The following is an 18780-nucleotide window of genomic DNA, read 5'->3' as shown; positions in this document are numbered from 1 at the left end:
ATATGTTAACTGTGACTTTTAAAAGCTGGAATTTATAGTCAGCTGTATATTGTTCTCTTTAAAGCAGTCTCCTGAGGAGACAACAGTAATGCTGAAAAGAGCATGTGCTTTAGAATGAACCAGACCTGGGTTTGAATTCTCGCTTTAAGACGTGCTGTCTTATCTGATAATTAACCTCTCAGCCTGTGCTTTCATCCATAAAACAAGGTTACTAACACCTACCTTTCAGGGTTGTTGAGAGATTAAAATAAGACAGTTGATGTGAAGTAGTGATGTAACTTTGGAAATACATAAAGGCTGAATAAATAGTTACTCTAAAGCTTGCCTGTAGAGCTGGCAATGCTTTTAAAAATATCTCAGTGGTTACGACCTTGGTTTTCCGGATTTTTGAAATTGCCAAAATTTATTTAAATTTCTACTCAAGTCCAAGTCAATCCCCATGGGAACGGTGAACAAGCTGGGGCAATACCGGTTTTGGTCAGACACAAAGTTGGCCTCCTAAGGAATGAGACTGCTTTGGTTGTACTACTTGCAAATTGGTTCTGAAGAAATTGCCAAAGAGAATTTCTAGAAGTGGGGGCATGGCCTTCCGTGGTGATTGTTAGCTTCCACTTCAAGCCTACACAGCTTCATCTGCCACTGTCCCTCTATCCCACCTAGAGTCTCAGATGCACAGTCACAGTCTCAACCAAGGCCACTTGGCTTACCACCCATCTGAAGGTCTAACATTTCTGGTGTCACATTTACAAGGGCTGGACTCCTGAACTGGCCCTGCAATCACTCTGCTGACAGCCAGGTCAGGTACCCAAGAATGATAAATGTTACCTTCTTAAGAAGCTGCTCTTACCTTCCTTCCAATATTGACCCCGTTTCAACTAGACTCTTCCCAACTCCAAGTCCTGAGAAGTTAACTTGCTGAGCCCTCTCTGCTCTCCCTGATCTCCCTCATGCATGCCAATTTTCCTCCCATTTGAAATAGGTCCTGCTATATAGAAGGGAGAATCCCTGCATGGAAAGTTAGTCAAGTTCTTTTTTTGTAAGCAATAGAATCAAACTCTGGCTGGTTTCAATAGAGAAGTATTTCTTAAAGGATACTGAGACTTGACAGGGGGTCAGAGAAGGCTGGACAACCAGGCTCAAGAAATGGGAAAGAATAAGACATTGGCCAAGACCAGAGCCAAAATCATGCCAGAGTCCTTCTGGTGAGGACACTGCTGCCACCACCACTGAATTCTGGACCTCATGACTTGAATCACTACCTCAGCACTGAATATCAGATGCTGATTTGCTCAAAGCGGCTGCCCCTATATCCCCCAGAAGGAGTCTCCACTGTGCCTGCTTCTTCGTGTACATGGCTTCAGCCTGAAAGTCTGAAGGGGGCTGATCTGACTGGTTAATCCCAGGTTACGTGCTGATGGCTTAGCTTCGAGGGAGCCTGAGAAGGTATCTGGCATTTTCCGTTTTTACCACAGGATATCTCCACTATAGGTGTGTGGTAACAAATTCTCCACGATAATTAAATATCCATGATAAGTAATGACTCATGTGGTGTCTGCTTTGAGGAGGACATCCCTTCTAAGGCAGGAAGCTTTGGCACACTGGGATGGTTAAACTTTGAAACACCGTCCTGGAAAGCCTTAAAAGAGGTTATACCTTTAGTCTCAGAAATTTTACTCCTAAGCTTCTATAATGAGCATATAATGTGAAACAGACGAAGATTTCTTCAAAAATCAGAAATAGGGGCTTCCCTGGTGGCGCAGTGGTTGAGAGTCCGCCTGCCGATGCAGGGGACACGGGTTCATGCCCCGGTCCGGGAGGATCCCACATGCCGCGGAGCGGCTGGGCCCGTGAGCCATGGCCGCTGAGCCTGTGCGTCCGGAGCCTGTGCTCCGCAACGGGAGAGGCCACAACAGTGAGAGGCCCGTGTACCGCCAAAAAAAAAAAAAAAAAAAAAATCAGAAATAGATAAATATAATACCAGGAAGGTAGTCATGCTCACAATTGGTGGAAGATATAAAAGTGTTTGCTATTTTTTCATTTCTACTTTCTGTGTTTTTCAAATTATTATTACAAATGGGATGTACTGACTATATTTCTTACATATATTTAAGAGTAATCTTTAAAATATGTTTCATTTCCTTGTGGTCATTTGGTACAACAGTGTATCGATTAAGTTAGCTTATTCTAGATTTTGAAAGACTAAGAGCCACACAGTCAAATGCAGTTATAACTGCAGCCACACAGTTATAAAAGTCACCTTATGAACAATTGTGGGTATTTCAGTATGGGCTGGGTATTAGATGATATTAGGGGATTATTTGGGAAGATGTATGCTAAAGTCACAATGTCTACAACTTAATTTTAAAAGATGAGCAAAAATTATGTAAAGGAAATATGGCAAAATATAAGGAGAGATGCATGTGAAATATTAAAAAGATTGAGAATAATCAGAGAGAAAAAGGAAAAGGATGACAAAAAGGATATAAATATTAACCAGAAGAAACACAGTATAGCTGTATTAGTATCAAAGTAGTGTCTGAAGCAGAAAGCATCCCTAGAGACAAAGAGGGACACTTCATTCTGAGACATTCACAAGACAGAACAATTCTAAATTTTGTATGCACCTAATAACTTTGCCTCCAAATATATATATATATATATCAAAAACTGAAGAAAGAAATGCATTTATACATTTAGTGAGAGATTTTAACACTTTTTTTTTTAAATTTATTTTTGGCTGTGTTGGATCTTTGTTGCTGAGCACGAGTGGGGGCCACTCTTCATTGCAATGTGCAGGCTTCTCATTGCGGTGGCTTCTCTTGTTGTGGAGCATGGGCTCTAGGTGTGCAGGCTTCAGTAGTTGTGGCACGTGGGCTCAGTAGTTGTGGCACGCGGGCTCTAGAGCACAGGCTCTGTAGTTGTGGCGCACGGGGTTAGTTGCTCTGTGGCATGTGGGCTCTTCCTAGACCAGGGTTTGAACCCGTGTCCCCTGCATTGGCAGGCGGATTCTTAACCACTGTGCCACCAGGGAAGTCCCTTTAACATACATTTTAACCCTTGGGATATAATAGGGTAAGCAAACAGTCAAGCAAAAAAAAAGCAAATCAGCAAATACACATGATTCGAACAAGATTAACACACGGTGTAACTGATATACAAGGAACATTCCTACCAATAACTACAGAAAACATTTCCTTCTTCAAGTGCACTTGGAGCACTTACAAAACTGACAAATGCTGGACAGCAAAGCAAGTCTCAGCTGCTTTTACAAGACTGAAATCTCACAGAATCTGTTCCCTGGACACGGCAGAATTATGCTAAAACATTAATATGAATAGAAATGTAGATACCACTAGCAACAAGTTAACTAAAAAGTTCACAAGGGGCTTCCCTGGTGGCGCAGTGGTTGAGAGTCCGCCTGCCGATGCAGGGCACGCGGGTTCGTACCCCGGTCCAGGAGGATCCCACGTGCCGTGGAGCGGCTGGACCCATGAGCCATGGCCACTGAGCCTGCACGTCCGGAGACTGTGCTCCGCAACGGGAGAGGCAGCAGCAGTGAGAGGCCTGCGTACCGCAAAAAAAAAAGAGAAGAAATATAACTCTAAATATCTTGTGATACAAAAAAGAAACTAGAAAATACCTTAAACTGAATAATAAAGAATAAGTCATCTCCTCTAAGATGTTTTATGCTACATTAGCTTGCTAAACCAAAGATAGTCAGCTTTTGTTTAAAATAGTAATATTTTTCTTATCCAAAAAAGAGCTATACATGACCAGGTAAAAAATATCAAGGTCAACACTAAGAAACACCAGCTCTAACTGCTTCAGAAAACAAGGGCCAATCTTTGGATGAGGCTTTAATTTGCCCAGTGCTACACAATGTTAGGAAGGAAATTAGTCCAGCTGAAAGGTTCGAATGCATTTTTAATATGCACCTGATGGCGTTAATTCAGATTCATTAAACAGTATTTCTCTCTGTTACAGCAAAGAGCAAGAAATAACTAAAGCCTTCTGGCTGAGTGACAACGCACGACAGTACAGGAAATGTCACCCAACGCAGAGAAAATACGACAGATGAGGAGCTATAAGTGTGAAATAGACTCAAAGAGTTTTAAACTAAGCATTTCAGTAACCGACACCATAAGGAAAGAGTCCCTTGGTCAGGAATTTAGAAAAGAGACATTTGGTGTCTGTTCCAGGCTGCACATTTTCAGCAAAAGAAGTCTGTTCTACAATCAGAACTCCTAATTTGAGCTCCCCCACTGATTACGCTGTGTCCTTGGGCGAAGCATTAAGCACAGCTGATCTTCGCGAAAGAGGGCATATATCAAACATAACAATGAATGTGGATGTGCTTTGTAAACTGTAAAGGGCTGCATAAATGTTAATGATTACTGTGTCATAGCACTGTCTCAGCTGAACTTTTATTGATGTCACTGCATGAGCACAAACATTCTTGGAAGGTTTTTGAAGTAACCACTTAGAAACTGAATATTCTGTACTATACCACTTCCTGTCCCTTTTCAAATTCTCTCTCCCTTCTTTGCAAATTACTGATGTAATAACAGTAACAGTGGTGGTGAACTGAGCATATAATAATGCGGCAGACTCTGTGCTGTGTACTTTACACATGTTATTATTAATCTCCAACACTTACAATAACCCTTCAAGGTAGAGATTTTCCAAATTTCTCAGATAAGGACACCTGGCACACAGAATTGGTGGCATTTAAGCCTGGGGTGGGGGTGAGAAGGGTGGCCTGGGGATGAGGGGTGGTATAAAAAAGTCTCCCTTTTAAAAAAAATACCAGGGAGTGGAGTGGAGGGACAAGCATGCATATTTCAAGAAGGTTCCTGGAGTGATTCTATCTTCTCTGGTCTTTTGTGGAGAGCTAAACTACTAGGCTAATTAATCTGGTCAAGGTGCTAGAGAGAATAGAATCTGTACTCAAATCCAGGCCTCTGCTAGCAAACTCATGCTTTTTCCACTATATTCAATGTATTATATAAATTTAAATTTATTTCTATTTCTTCATCATTAGTAATAGATGATCTTTGTAGAAAACTTCAAATATATATAACTTTGTAGCACAACTTCACCTATAAAATATTTTTGCCAAGAACTTTTAACATGAATCTAATCAAACATCTAGACTTCCAGATTACAACAAATACACAGAATACAGAAATAAGTTACGTGACACCATAAGGAAACAATCAGACAAATCTAGAATTTTGTATGTTCTGTAAGACAATGAGCCTGCACTTTTCAAAAAGTGAATGTCATTACAAAGAAAAAGTGGGGGAACAGTTCTATATTAAAAGAGACAGAGGAATAAAAACCAAATTAACATGTGAACCTTGATTGGTGAATCAGGATTTGATGAAGAGGGCAATAAAAGACATTCTTGGGATAATTAAAGAAATCTGGATATGGAATAGACATTATATAATTCTATAGGATTGGTGCTAATTTGGGGGTGGGTCACCTAAGTTAGGTGTGATAATGGTATTATGGTTACTTGTGAGAGTGTACTGATTCTTGGAGATGTACGTTCAGTTACTTAGAGGCAAAGCATGGTGTCTGCACTTTAAAATGGTTCAGAAAAACGTGTGTGTGTGTGTGTGTATACACATATATATATACATATGGGTGTGTATATATATACATATGGGTGTATATACACACACACACACACACACACAGAGAATAAAAGTTGTTAACAGTTGGTAAATCTAGGAGATATAGATGTTCAAGTTACTGTTCCTTCTGGTTCTCTATATGCTTGACATTTTTTAGGGGAAAAAGAAAAGAAATAGATAAAAAGACTATTAGCTTTATGAATGCTGGACTGAAACATTCTTGCTCACTCTTGCCTGGCTCATGGAAGGTGCTATAAATAATTGCTGAAAGAAGAAACAAGTCAGGGAAGGAAGGAAAGAAGGGAAGGAGATGGGGAGGGAAGAAAAGAGGGAGAGAGGTGGGGAAGAAAGAAGGCCATCCCTCCTGCCATCACCCGGGCACCCCCAGCATGAATGGGATGGTATATATCTTCCAGGAACTTTTTCACCACAAGGATAAATCCACTTTTTAAAAGTGCTGCATTTGTAGAATCATCAGGTTTTAGAACCAAAAGCACCCTGGAGACCGTCCACATCCTAATACAGCTGAAGAAACTGAAGCCCAAAAGCAAAGTGGATAAGGTGACCTGGCAGGTCAGTGACTGAGGGGGGAGTAGCTGTCCCATGACCAAGGCTCCTCCCTTCACACTAAGCTGTCTCACTCCCATCTTTGGCAAAATTCTAAATCTACCTATTACATTTAAATGTAACCCCGACAAAGAGCCATACTTAGTTACTCACAGGCTTTCATTTTACTGAAAGTGAAATTTTGCCCAGAACAGCAGTTTTGAGAACTTGTCAAACTTGTGGAAGTACAACTCCTTCAAGGACCAAAAAGTAAAAGTAAATACTGATGTCACGCACTGTGCTAGGAGCTTCCATTATTGTATTTAGTTCTCCCAAGAGCCCCGTGAAGTAGACATTATATTTTAGAGACAAAGTCTACTGACTGTGACCTGCCTCTTATGGCTAAAAGGTAACTTCAAGGTAGAAAAAGGAAGAGAAAGGAAAGAAAGAATAACAAACAACTGGATACATCCATGAACACTGTGAGCATTTAAAACTGTTTCTTGATGAAACAGAATAATTATGCATATAGTCTTATGATGATGAAATTAATAAAAAGAGAGGAAAACTCACATGTTCAATAATAAACTGGCTTAGTAAAGTGACAAATCCAGTGATAAATTAGTTGATAGAAAAAAAAAGAACACTGATTAGAATATAAGTATCCACAAGTTAAAATTTTTTAAAAGGTAAGCATATATATGCACTATAATTTATTAGATAAAAGATACTAATGCTAATGCAATTCATGTTAGCCTCAGTAATAACATGTGTTTCATTCATTACGTTTAGTATTTCCTTAAAAAAAATAAAACCAAAAACTCCCCTGTTGCAAAATGAGCAAAAGGGGAATAATGACAATAAAAAGTGAAAGGAATGAATGGTAAAGTCTACAATTTAAGAAAATAATCCACAAAAGTTGAAGTAATGCTTGCTTCAAAAACAATTTAGCATTTACCAGTAGTGAATTATACTTGAACAGAACTACATTTGATCTTAGATTTTTAAATGAGCAATATTTTAAATCTAGTTTGCAAGGACTTTCCTGGCCTGTCTTCTTTTAATCATATCAGGATGTTAGAAACAATCAGAAGTGTTAACATTCAACTTATATTTTAATACTATTTTTTCCTCTTAAAACCTTAGAGAAATATTATTTCTACCAAGAAAAATAAACTAGACAATTGAAGATAAAGCTCTGTTTCATTTGAAAAACGAAAGAGATGCAGGAATTTTGAACTGGCTTGTGAGAGCATTCAGAAAATTACTCCAGTTTTAAGTTTTGCAGAGATAAAGTTTAAAAATTTAAAAAGTAAAGTACTTAGGCAAGAGTTTGCCAGCTGTTAAATATTATACTGTAATAGAACTACAGGTTTGAGTAGAACTCTACATTGACTAAAACAGTCCTCTTTAAAATGATCTATGATGTCTATGTAGTGATTTATACTAGATCTTACCATTTTTCTTTTAAGCATATACATTTTAACTGAAGAAATGAAAAACTTTATCATAGTAAAAGATGATTTCTTAAGAATGGAAAAGGAAATAGTCTTCGATATTCTATCAATTAGCAAAAATCTTCCAGGAGTTTTAAGAATATACTTGAAAAAATTATCTGATGTATTTATTAGAAATCATACCTCCTTATGGATGAAAGTATCATTTTAACATGCCAATCAGTGACTAAAGTGTTTGATGACCTGATTTTTCTACCTAAATATTCACTTACATGCTCAATTTATAGAGCTCTAGAATCAGGACGGGTATTTGTCTTCAGAGCATGAAAGGCTGTGTATCAACCAGGGACACCTTTACTTAGAGACGGCCTATTGTGTACATGATACGACATTAGGATAACCTTCGCCACTAGCACCTGATTTTCCACCATTAGATGAAGCAACTTTATGTAAGGAAGAAAGTTTGGACCAAGCATCAGAAGACCTGGGTTTTAGGCTTAACTCTGCCAGTAACAATCACGGCAATACTGGTTATCCCCGGATGGCCTCAGTCTGCTTATCTGCAAGAATCTGCAAGGTTAGGTGGCTGGACTACATCAGTGATTGTTGAACTTGTTTTAAAATCCACAGATCCCTTCCTTCAAACAGAGGCTCGCACAGTGCCTGTCACATCAAACAGATAATAAGGAAGCGACTCTGGCTGAAGAGGATTGGGAGGTAGAGAGTGGATCTGTCCACAGCATTTCCAGAACCCCCAGGAAAGTTCTATAAAGCATCTTGGTGGCCCCCCGAAGCACAGTGTTAAAACCATTAGTTTAGCTTTACTTTAACACAAAGGTCATTAATAAACCGCCCTCTGCTAAATAAGGATAATAAACACATTTTGCTTGGTCTGCCCAGTGTTTATTTATTTTAATTTAAATATCATCAGGTGGGCTTGCACCCTCCAGTTCAGCCCAGTCTGTACCACTCTGTTGCTGGCGTCACTGGGCTTTTTGCACACACGTTCACGCTAACTCTTAGGGGGCTGAGCGGGGCTGAGTCTGTGACCCTGTGATCTAAAGTCTCTTTCACCAGTAACATTCTGTGATTAATACTGTTGTTTAATTGAGCATTGCTTTCTAACTGGTTTCCTTTTTTAAAATGCAAACATTTCTAAGAAGGGTAATGCAATGATTCCTAAACAATTTTAAGGTGAATGAATTTATCAGAATTTCCTCTCTAACTAGAGATACTGAAAATCACAGTTACAGTAGGGACTCATGGGACAGGTTACTGAAAGGTAAGAGAAAAAGGGAGGGGCAGGTACAAAAGATAAATTTGATTTTCTTACCAGAATTCACCTGGGGGCTCATTGGAGAAATGGTTAATTCCAGGGAGGGGGCAGAGGGAATACAAGATGAGCCAGTCGCTACAGAAACTAAGGTAGTGCTTCAAAGCATCATGGAAACATGTCAAAAATACAAACAGATTGAAGGGGCTGTCATTGGCCAAATTTGAGAAAATTTAAGCATCAAAATTAAAAAGGAGAGAAATAAATTATAACCCACTGAATAACCTAAGAATCCATGAGTTCAGACTTAAATAAGCAAAAAAAGTAAATGCAGAGAAGGAAAGCTCTTCCTTACAGCAAAATGCCAACTAATAAATCTAGAAGGAATGATGGAGTTAGAACATCATCAATCAGTGCAAACTTGTCAGAAAAAATTTTATAAACAGGATATTGACACAGTCTCAAAATATTTCCCCACAAAACACTTGTAATTTACAAAGAGAAAAGCTGTAACTTTACAGTGGAGTAAGCACCTGAATCAAGTGATCAAAGTTAACATCACAAATGGACACTGGGTACCCCCGATATGGTACACTGACAAGGACAGGACCTCACCTTAATGGTATTTCCACCAAAAATACATAACCCAAGTCTAAACATGAGGACATCCTAGTCAAACCCAGAATGAAGAGTCTTCTCCCCACCCCCCACAAAAAGAAAGACAAAGCAAAAAAAAATGGAGTATTGATCTTCCCTCTTTAAAAAATGTCAAGTTAAGACAAAGGCTCAGAAACTTTTCCAGATTAAAGGAAACAAAGCAGATATTACAACTCAGTACAATGCACAATCCTGGATTACATCCTGGTCTGGGGAAAAAATCAGCTTACAACTAATTATTGGGACATCATTGGGACAATTGAGAAAATCTGAATTTAAATTTGGACTGTGGTGTATATCATTAAAATACCTGATTTTGATAAAACCATGGTTATTAAAAAGAATGTTATTCTTAGGAAAATACCAAAATATTTCAGGGTAAACGGGTACATCGTCTTCAACTTACTCTCAAATGGGTCAGGAAAGAAAGAGAGTGTGCAATATAGACAGATTCATAGAAAGAGAGGTAGTAAATGGGGCAAGATATAAATATGAATCTCAGTAAAGGGGATTTCTTGTACAATTCTTGAAACTTTTATAGATATTTGAAATTATGTCAAAATAAAAAGTTGCCAAAATGCTAAAAGGAAAAGTTTTCAGGGACTGACTGGACCATCTACAATCCCCTAAACCCCGACTTGAGTGACTGATCAGGACCAAGTAGGAAGTACAGGATTTAAAATGTATCACTTACCAAACAAAATGGTATTTGACAGATGAGGTAAAGCTGATGCTAACAGAAATACTGGTGACACAGGAAATATTTAAGGTGAAAACTTATCTGAAAATAAAAGTTCTGTACTAACTCTTTAGACCCAAGTTTCCTTGACATGAAAGGGAATAAACTGTTCCTGAAATATACTGGAATGGGTAAGAACAAACCCAATATGTTTCCTTTTGGCCTTCTAATTTAAAGTTAATGCTTTAATAATTTCTTTGAGTCTCCAGTTGGTTGCTCTCAGGCTAAGATGGACCACCACCAATATGTAATTAAAGGAGAATAACAGATAGAATATGGATCACACAGGTGCTGACTTACAAATGCAAATGCTGTAGCAGAAGCTTAAGCTCCCAGGAGGCTGGAGGTGTGCGTCTCTGCTTATTGCCATCATAATTCATTAATGGTCAAAGTAACGCTGAGATCAATATTCCTGCAGTCATGGGAATGAGAAAAAATGATTAGCACCAAAATAAGATACAAAGACAGTCTCAAAATCTTTCTGCTTACATAATTAAGAAACCAGTCATTGTCATGAATTTTAAAACTGAGATTTTCTTAGCTGTTCCATGTTCAAGAGGTTGCACAGCTTAAAGGATCTTGAAAAGAAATGCTGTTCCCCTAGATAATATCATACACCAAAAGAGAGAGACAGTGAGGTCATTTTGGTTTTTTTCCTTCATTTTAGTGGTACAGAAATGCAAGGAAGGATGCTGGGATATGGTAAACACCACAGAAGGCAATGCAGCATGTGATGGTTTCACAAGAAGTTCAATCCTGAAATATGCTTGAAGAAGACATACAAGTGAGCCTTTAGTAAGATCTGGGTCTAAACCACTGGTTCCAATGCATATTCCTGGGCCCCAGTAGAGGGGGTCATATTCACTGGGACTGTGTTTGGAACCAGGGATTCTGCATTTTTAACAAGTATTGCAGGGACCAGTCACTGAGAAATATTAAGAGTGGCAACCGTTACTGTTTTTATGAATCTAATTACTATAATACTTACTGTGTTAGAGTAGTAAATACACCTTACAATAAGTTAAACAGTATACACGAAATGATACAGAGAAGCTTATGATGATCCATCCCCAACCCTAATTCCACCTCTTGTGAACAGTTTTAAAGACTTTTGCTTTTAGCTCTTCTGGTTGCAAACACCCCCCTGACTTTCCCTAATTTAAAAAAGTAAATACCCCTCTTTTACAATATACTCATGTTGTAGATAAATTAGAATAATGAATATTTGAAATAGTGTAATTGGCCTATTAGGTAAGTACCAATTTCATGTGAAATTTGAAATAGTTTAACTCTTGCCAAGAGTAATCAAGAATTGCATAATTTAAAGCTAGTAGGCAGTGTGTATGGCAACTGAGTTTACGTGTGTGGCCATGTGGCATGCCACTCTAGTCAGTAATCAGAAGTACAGTGGAGCTTGTAATTACACACTCTTTGATAATGGAAATTTGGATATGCCGAGTTTGCTGACTGGCTCCTGTCCTCCTGGAGCCAGTTCACATTGGTCATTTCATGAACTCTGCACTAAGTGGGTCCCACACATTACACAACTGAATTTTTTGGACCTCAGTTATGAAGTGACAGCAGAGTTCTACTTGCATCTGCCATCATCTAACAGGAGTTTGTTAACCATGCTGTTATTTAAATGCACAGGAACGTCTAGAAGTGATTCAAGTGACTTTTGTATTATTTTAATTGTTAGAGTTATAACATTAAAATAGTTTTTCTCCTATAACAAGGTCATCTAAGCTTTCATCCAGTGGAGGCAAAACCCTAATTCTGAGAATATATTCTTGGGGAACAGAAATTAGATACCATAAAATACCATAAAGAGGCCACGTGGCCATATACCATGCTATTAATTTTGGAGACAGTACTCTGTGAAATATTAGAGATAATTCTGAGAAAAACTTAAAAAGCATTAAAGCAGATAGGGCTTTAAGTTTGCAAGTATAATCTTCTAACTGGGCATGGATAATGGAATGGGAAAAAATGCCAGGCTGCAAGATCATCAGCACTATAATGTGTCCTTAAGCTATAGAGACGGTTGATACCTGTGCTCTGAGATTGCGCTCATGACCTTCAATGTATGCCTATGAAAAATCACTCATGAATTATACATTCTTTGAATATATGATTCCTCTTTTCAATTTCTTGGTTATGGGTGGCCTCCAGTTACAAAAGATAAGCATTTAACTCATTTATGTTATCTTCTTCTTCCTCCCAACTCCTCCCAGTTTGGGGTAGTTATATCATTATTTTAAAGTTTTGTTGTGGTTACCCTTGTAACTTTAAATATTATGTTATGCCTCAATTTCTCATTCTGAAAACCTGAGTGTCTTGACTTCTCATTATAGAAGTTGAAGGTGTCAGTGATACTATTCTTCTCTTCATATTTCCTTCATTTTGCACTTCCCACCTTCGGTCAGCTATACTTTCATATTATGAAGATTAATGTTTGCCTCTTTTTTCTGCAACATAGCCGAGATCTTCCTTACTCTGTCCATTGACTGCAAGAGTTTAAAGCCAAAGGACTTACACTATTAAGACTACAACAACATTGTGCACTGCCAAGCTAAGGAGCGTGCTAGGATTGCCATTTCCTTTTCTATGAGGGCACTGTCGTAACTCCTCACCTACTCAAAGGATAATGTTTTAACACCATGTACTAGTTTTTCTCTAACAGTCTATATATTATTGAAAATCATACATATTCTTCTTCAAAATTGGACCATAACATTCTCAGTTAGCTTTTTGTTTTTTCTGGAATTCTTAATTGCCTGTCTTTTTTATTGTCTAAATATAGACTTTATCATAACACTCAAGTCTTTTCTGTTTTTTGTTTGTTTTTATTTTTTGTTCCCTCAATCACACCATGAACTGCAGGGAGTTCTCCTCTGCCCAAGAGTCCTTACCTTTGGAGCTCTTCATTCTCCTGCTTTAAACTGGAAGACTTTGTATTATACTCTACTTCTGTTTCCAATATTAGGACCCTCACCTTCTTCTTTCTTGGATAATACCCTCATTCTGCTGGAATACATAGTCAAGTAACTTCTTAAGAAAGGAGTCTGGGAAGTAAACTTTCCAAGTGCTGGTTTATGTGAAATGCCTATATTCTACTCTTTGAATGATAGGTTGGCTGAATATAGAAATTATTTTTAAATTCAATTTCCCCCAGAATTGAAAGGACCACTCTATTATCTTCTAGCAGCCAGAGATGCTAATGAGAACTTGGCTGCTCAATTTTCATTTCTCTGTAGGTGGCCTAATTTTTCCCTCTGGAAACTTTTAGAAATTTTATTTATTCTTAGAGTTCTAAATTTTTACAATGCTGTATCCAAGTGGCTTATTTTCCCCATCTACTGTACTTGGCCCTCAGTGGGCTCTTTTTTTTTTTTTTCCAGTACGTGGGTCTCTCACTGTTGTGGCCTCTCCCATTGCGGAGCACAGGCTCCGGACGTGCAGGCTCAGCAGCCATGGCTCACGGGACTAGCCACTCTGCGGCATGTGGGATCTTCCCAAACCGGGGCACGAACCCGTGTTCCCTGCATCGGCAGGCAGACTCTCAACCACTGCGCCACCAGGGAAGCCCTCAGTGGGCTCTTTTAATGTAAACATGTATGTCCTTTCCTGGGAAATTTGCTTATATAATTTCTCTAGTAATTTCCCTTTTGCCATTTTCTCTGTTCTCCTTTCCTGGATCCCATATTATTTAGCTGCTGGATTTCTTAGATTGGTTTTTATATCTCCTCTTTTCTCTCATACGTCCCCTCTGTAGTAGAGAATGTTATTTGTATCTCAGCATCTTCTTTACCACTGTCATCTTCTTTGTCCACATCAACTGATTAAAATAACAATAACTATTACTAATAAACCTGGAGCAGAATGCTTGTTTTTATCACTCTGAGTGCCTCATCCAGAGTCGTGCCCACCCAATTGTTGATCTAGGTAGCATCCTCTTGGAGAGTTGATGCTGAAAACGTCAGGGGATGGAATAAAAAAAGAAAAGAAAACGAAAAAACCTTACTGAAGTCCAACTGTAGGTACTGCTTTCCCCTCTTCCATCAGGCTCATCATCCTCTCTTGGTAAAATTCAATTGGTCTGGCATAATTTGTACTTCACAAAATCATGTTGATTACTACCCAGTACCTTGTGCTCTTTTAGATGGTTGCAAATTGATTGTTTGATGATTTGTTCTTGTATCTTCCCAGGTATCCAAGATAAGCTGAATAGTCTATAATTACTACAGTTGTGCTTTTCTCTGTTAAAAAAAAAAAAACAACCAAAGATACTCCATCTGCAGATTCTACTTGTCAGGACCTTCTCCTGTCCAACCTTCCTTTTCTAAAATAAAGGCTGGTGGTCCTGCAATTACAGTTGCCAATTCCTTAAGTGCCGTTGGATGTGAGTAATCAGGCCCTACTGATTTGAATGTACTGAGCTTTCTGAAGTGCTCTTCAATCACTTCTTTCCCCTTGTTTGCCTTTGTATCTCCAATAAGATAGCACTTAATCTGGTTTAGTTTCCTTATCATTGCTGATTAAAAGGAAAAAAAAAAACGGCTAAAAACACAGTGAAAGCCTTTGCTATTAGTTATTTTTTAATAGATTTTGTTTAGTAGTAATTGTTAATAGTTTTGTTAATAGTTTAATGGTTGTATTTGCATCCTGTAAATTCCTTCTGGTATTCTTCCTTCCTTCCACCCCTCCCTCCCTGCTTCCTTCTTTCCCTCCCGCCCTTGCTGTTTCCTCCTTCCTTCCTATCTCCCTCTCCTGCCCCCAACTCTCTCTTTTTCTTAAATTTTTTATAGAGGGTGAGGTGAGAAGGGAGGAAAAATGAAAGAGGCAAAGAGCTCCATATAACTTTATGACAGAGATATTTATTAATCACCAAATATCCATGTGCTCCCCCAAATTTTCCAGCCTCTTTATAGTTGGGGCAAGAGGCATATGACTAGTTCTGGCCAATAGGTACTTAAGAGCCATGAGTTCCCCTTGTCCTCTTTCCTCCTGCCCAGGTGAGCTGGGAGCCACATGTTCCAGATGGTGCACCAACAAAATGCAAGTGGCCCGAGTCATCACTTTGGTAACCAAGACCCCTGAGTCATCATTGGAAAGCAACAGTCCTAGAGAGCCAGAAGACGCCCAGAGGCCCATGTGTTAAGCTGCTAAGATTTAGGGGTTTATTTTTGCAGCACCGTCTACCTTATCTTCACTAATACAGTACCAATTTCTGGACAAGTCAGATTAGGTTTTGCCAAGGGAACAAATTAACCCTGAAATCTAAGTGGCTTAACATAACAAAGGCTTAATCCTTACTTGTGGTATGTGGTAGCTAGTCTCCAAAGCGGGCTCCCATGACTCTTACCTCCTGGTAGTCACACCCTTGTCTAGTCACCTCCCAGTCTGTCTCGCGCTGATCCCATGACTCACTTTAACCAAGAAAATGGAGCAGAAGCCTTAGGAAATCTTGACAGCCTCTGCATTTGAAGTTACTCATGACATAAGAAGTCTGACCATCCCACTGCCAAAGAGAGGCCACACGCAGACGGCTGGAGAATGAGACTCCACGTGGAGGAGCACTTAGGTGCCAGACCTCAGCAAAGAGCCCATCCTCAGTCAAGCTTTCCAAGGTCTCCAGCCCCAGCCACCATTTTGACTACAACCACATGAGACCCTAAGTGAGAAAAGCAGAAGAAATGCCCAGTGGAGCCTAACCAACACACAGAAATGGGAGATAAAACAATAAAGTGTTGTCTTAAGCCATTCTGTATGGGATGGCTTGCTGGGCATCAGTCGCTCACCGAAGCATGGTACACATCCAGTGTTGGTGTAAGGGGGTTGAGCTCCACACAGACATTCATGGAACCATGTTGATACAGGTCCTCCCACCTTGTATCTGCACCACTGGTAACATGTGACCTCCTTTATTGGAGTGGTGCAGTGGCAAGGGAAGAGAGGGCTGCTGGTTGCATACCAACTTTTAAATGCTTCCATCTCTGTTCCCAGTCCACTGGTCAGTGAGAAATGTGGGAGAGTAAATGGAGAGTCAATGGGCATTAAATGTCTCTGCTGCAGATCTTGCCACCTAAAATTTGTCTTTTTTTCCCCCTAGTTTTTTAAAAATTTATTTATTTATTTTATTTTTGACTGTGTTGGGTCTTCATTGCTACGCGTAGGCTTTCTCTAGTTGTGGCGAGTGGGGGCTACTCTTCGTTGTGATGCATGGGCTTCTCATAGCAGTGGCTTCTTTTGTTGAGGAGCATGGGCTCTAGGCACACGGGCTTCAGTAGTTGGGGTGCGCGGGCTCTAAAGCGCAGGCTCAGTAGTTGTGGCGCACGGGCTCTAGAGCACAGGCTCAGTAGTTGTGGCACACAGGCTTAGTTGCTCCGCAGCATGTGGGATCTTCTTGGACCTGGGCTCGAACCCATGTCCCCTGCATTGGCAGGTGGATACTTAACCACTGCCCCACCAGGGAAGCCCCTCCCCCTAGTATTTTTTAAAATTAATTTTTATTGGAGTATAGTTGATGTACAATGTTGCGTTAGTTTCTGCTGTACAGCAAAGTGAATCAGTTATACACAGACATATATCCACTTTTTAGAGTCTTTTCCCATATATGTCATTACAGAGTATTGAGTAGAGTTCCCTGTGCTATACAGTAAGTTCTTATTATCCCCGTAGTATTATAACAAGGTTTATCCAGGAGTCATCCAACTGGCTTTCCCATAATTGTAACCAGTGGTGTGCAGGACTGGCTCATACAGCTCAGAAGAGCCCACTGAACATGTCTCCTCCCAATTCTGCATTCGGTGATGCCACGTTGGTAGCATGAAATCAGCTATGGTGGAAATATTTACATCACAGAAATCGGGAAATGCTGTAAGTCAAGACCCTCCTACTCCCAGCCTTGGTTAAGCTGGTTGTTAAATATTTACCAGACCACTAGTTGTACAAAATCCAAAATATACCTATTATTCAGGCTAACCCTATATTCATGCATATTCACTTATTATAGGTAGAATTTTGAAAACTTGCCATCAATGGTGTTACCTTTCTATTCCACATATCAAACAACAGGCTGAACCCATAAATTGAAGAATTGTGTACACACCTGAGTAAACTTTATTAATAATAAAAAAGATGACAATTTGAAGTTTCCTATATGTAATCAGGATGTGCATATTTTTATAGTTAACTTCATTCTAGGACAGTACTGGAAGTGCTGTTATAAAGTAAGCATAGAACATACCTATTTTCAGCTAGCATCAACAAGGATTTTATCATTCCAGTAATTACTGCATCTAATAACACTATCTTAGGTACTGATCTATTCTGGAAACTTCAGTATCTTTTAGAGTTTATAAAAGACTAAAATCTTTTCTTTTAAGCCTTGCTGAAAGAGTTAATTCAACTCCCCGTTCCAGGTCACCGACTCTTCCTTTCCTAGCCTTCACCCTCTACACACACAAAGAAAGGCCATCGATAAGGTTCAAGCTTCTATTATGGGATATGAAGCAGTAACATTTGAAATAGCACCTTGGAGGTCCGAAGGAGTTAACACATCTTTCAGCAGTGCATACTTTACAGCTCTCGAGTATTTTGGACCCTGAAAACCTGATTATTTATTAAAAGTATGAGCAGAGTCCAGTTTGAGAAAAAAGCTCATTCACCAAGCAAGAAAGGATATACTTGCAAATGACATTTGAAAATAAGATGCCGAGAAACTTTCTGCTACAAACAACAAGGGATTTTTACTTAATCCACATCTAATTATATGGCAAAATTAAGGACAAGATGGTTCCAGAATCAGGGAGACAAGTCAACTTTAAAATACTGTTTCCTGGGCAGAACCCAGTGAGACCACCTATGGATAAATTCGATGTTCACTAATTCAGAAGAAAAAGAAAGAATTCTCACTGTATGCAGAAACCAGCATATTTTCCATCACAACGCTGATAATCTTATGGGAACTCTGATACCTTTTTGAGCTTTTGGGATTATTCTATATGTTAATCAAGGTTCTTTTACAAGTATGACTGATTCTATTTTCTAAAGATGTCCGCATTAATATACATCACATGTTCTTTTCACGATGTGATGGTAACATTCCTTCATTGAGAGGCAGTGGCCCTTTGAGGCTGGGTGGATCTCTGTAACTTCCTCCACAAATAGGATGAAGTGGAAATAACACCGCATGACTTTGGAAGCTAGGTCATAAAAGATGATATGGCTTCCACCTGGCCCTCTCTCCCTGAGAACTGTACCTTTGGAGCCCTGAGCCTCCAGGGGAAAATCCATCTACCTTGAAGCCACCATGATAAAGAAACCATAGATGGACAGAGAGATTTCCACATAGCTCCAGCTCTTCCAATCCCCAGCTGCTTGAGTCTTCCCAGGCCAGGCATACGTAAGGCTTTAGACAATTTCAGCTCCTGGCCTTCAAACTACCCCAGCTGAAACCAAGTT

At 39.3% G+C, this 18780-nt stretch overlaps 2 protein-coding genes across 3 annotated transcripts in view; one reads left to right on the top strand and one right to left on the bottom strand.

The window, feature by feature from the left end:
• The window catches only part of TLE1 (TLE family member 1, transcriptional corepressor), a 511226-nt gene that overhangs the window by 363791 nt on the left and 128655 nt on the right, over positions 1 to 18780 (top strand). The gene's annotated exons all lie outside the window — the stretch shown is intronic.
• Positions 1 to 18780, bottom strand: part of LOC101281028 (spermatogenesis-associated protein 31D4) — a 218275-nt gene that overhangs the window by 161017 nt on the left and 38478 nt on the right. The window contains exons 3-4 of one of the 2 annotated variants that reach the window (XR_004476586.2): positions 10615 to 10726; positions 2215 to 3564 (exon numbers count right to left, since the gene is read on the bottom strand). The gene's annotated coding sequence lies outside the window, so the exon portion shown is untranslated. Of the gene's footprint in view, positions 1 to 2214; positions 3565 to 10614; positions 10727 to 18780 lie in introns of those variants that run through there. The other variant, XM_033404785.2, reaches the window with a different exon arrangement.

The sequence above is a fragment of the Orcinus orca genome, chromosome 6 (genome assembly GCF_937001465.1).
Source record: "Orcinus orca chromosome 6, mOrcOrc1.1, whole genome shotgun sequence".
Lineage (NCBI taxonomy): Eukaryota > Metazoa > Chordata > Mammalia > Artiodactyla > Delphinidae > Orcinus > Orcinus orca.
The sequence above is the reverse complement of the archived record's forward strand: the minus strand, read 5'-3'. Positions and strand labels throughout refer to the sequence as shown.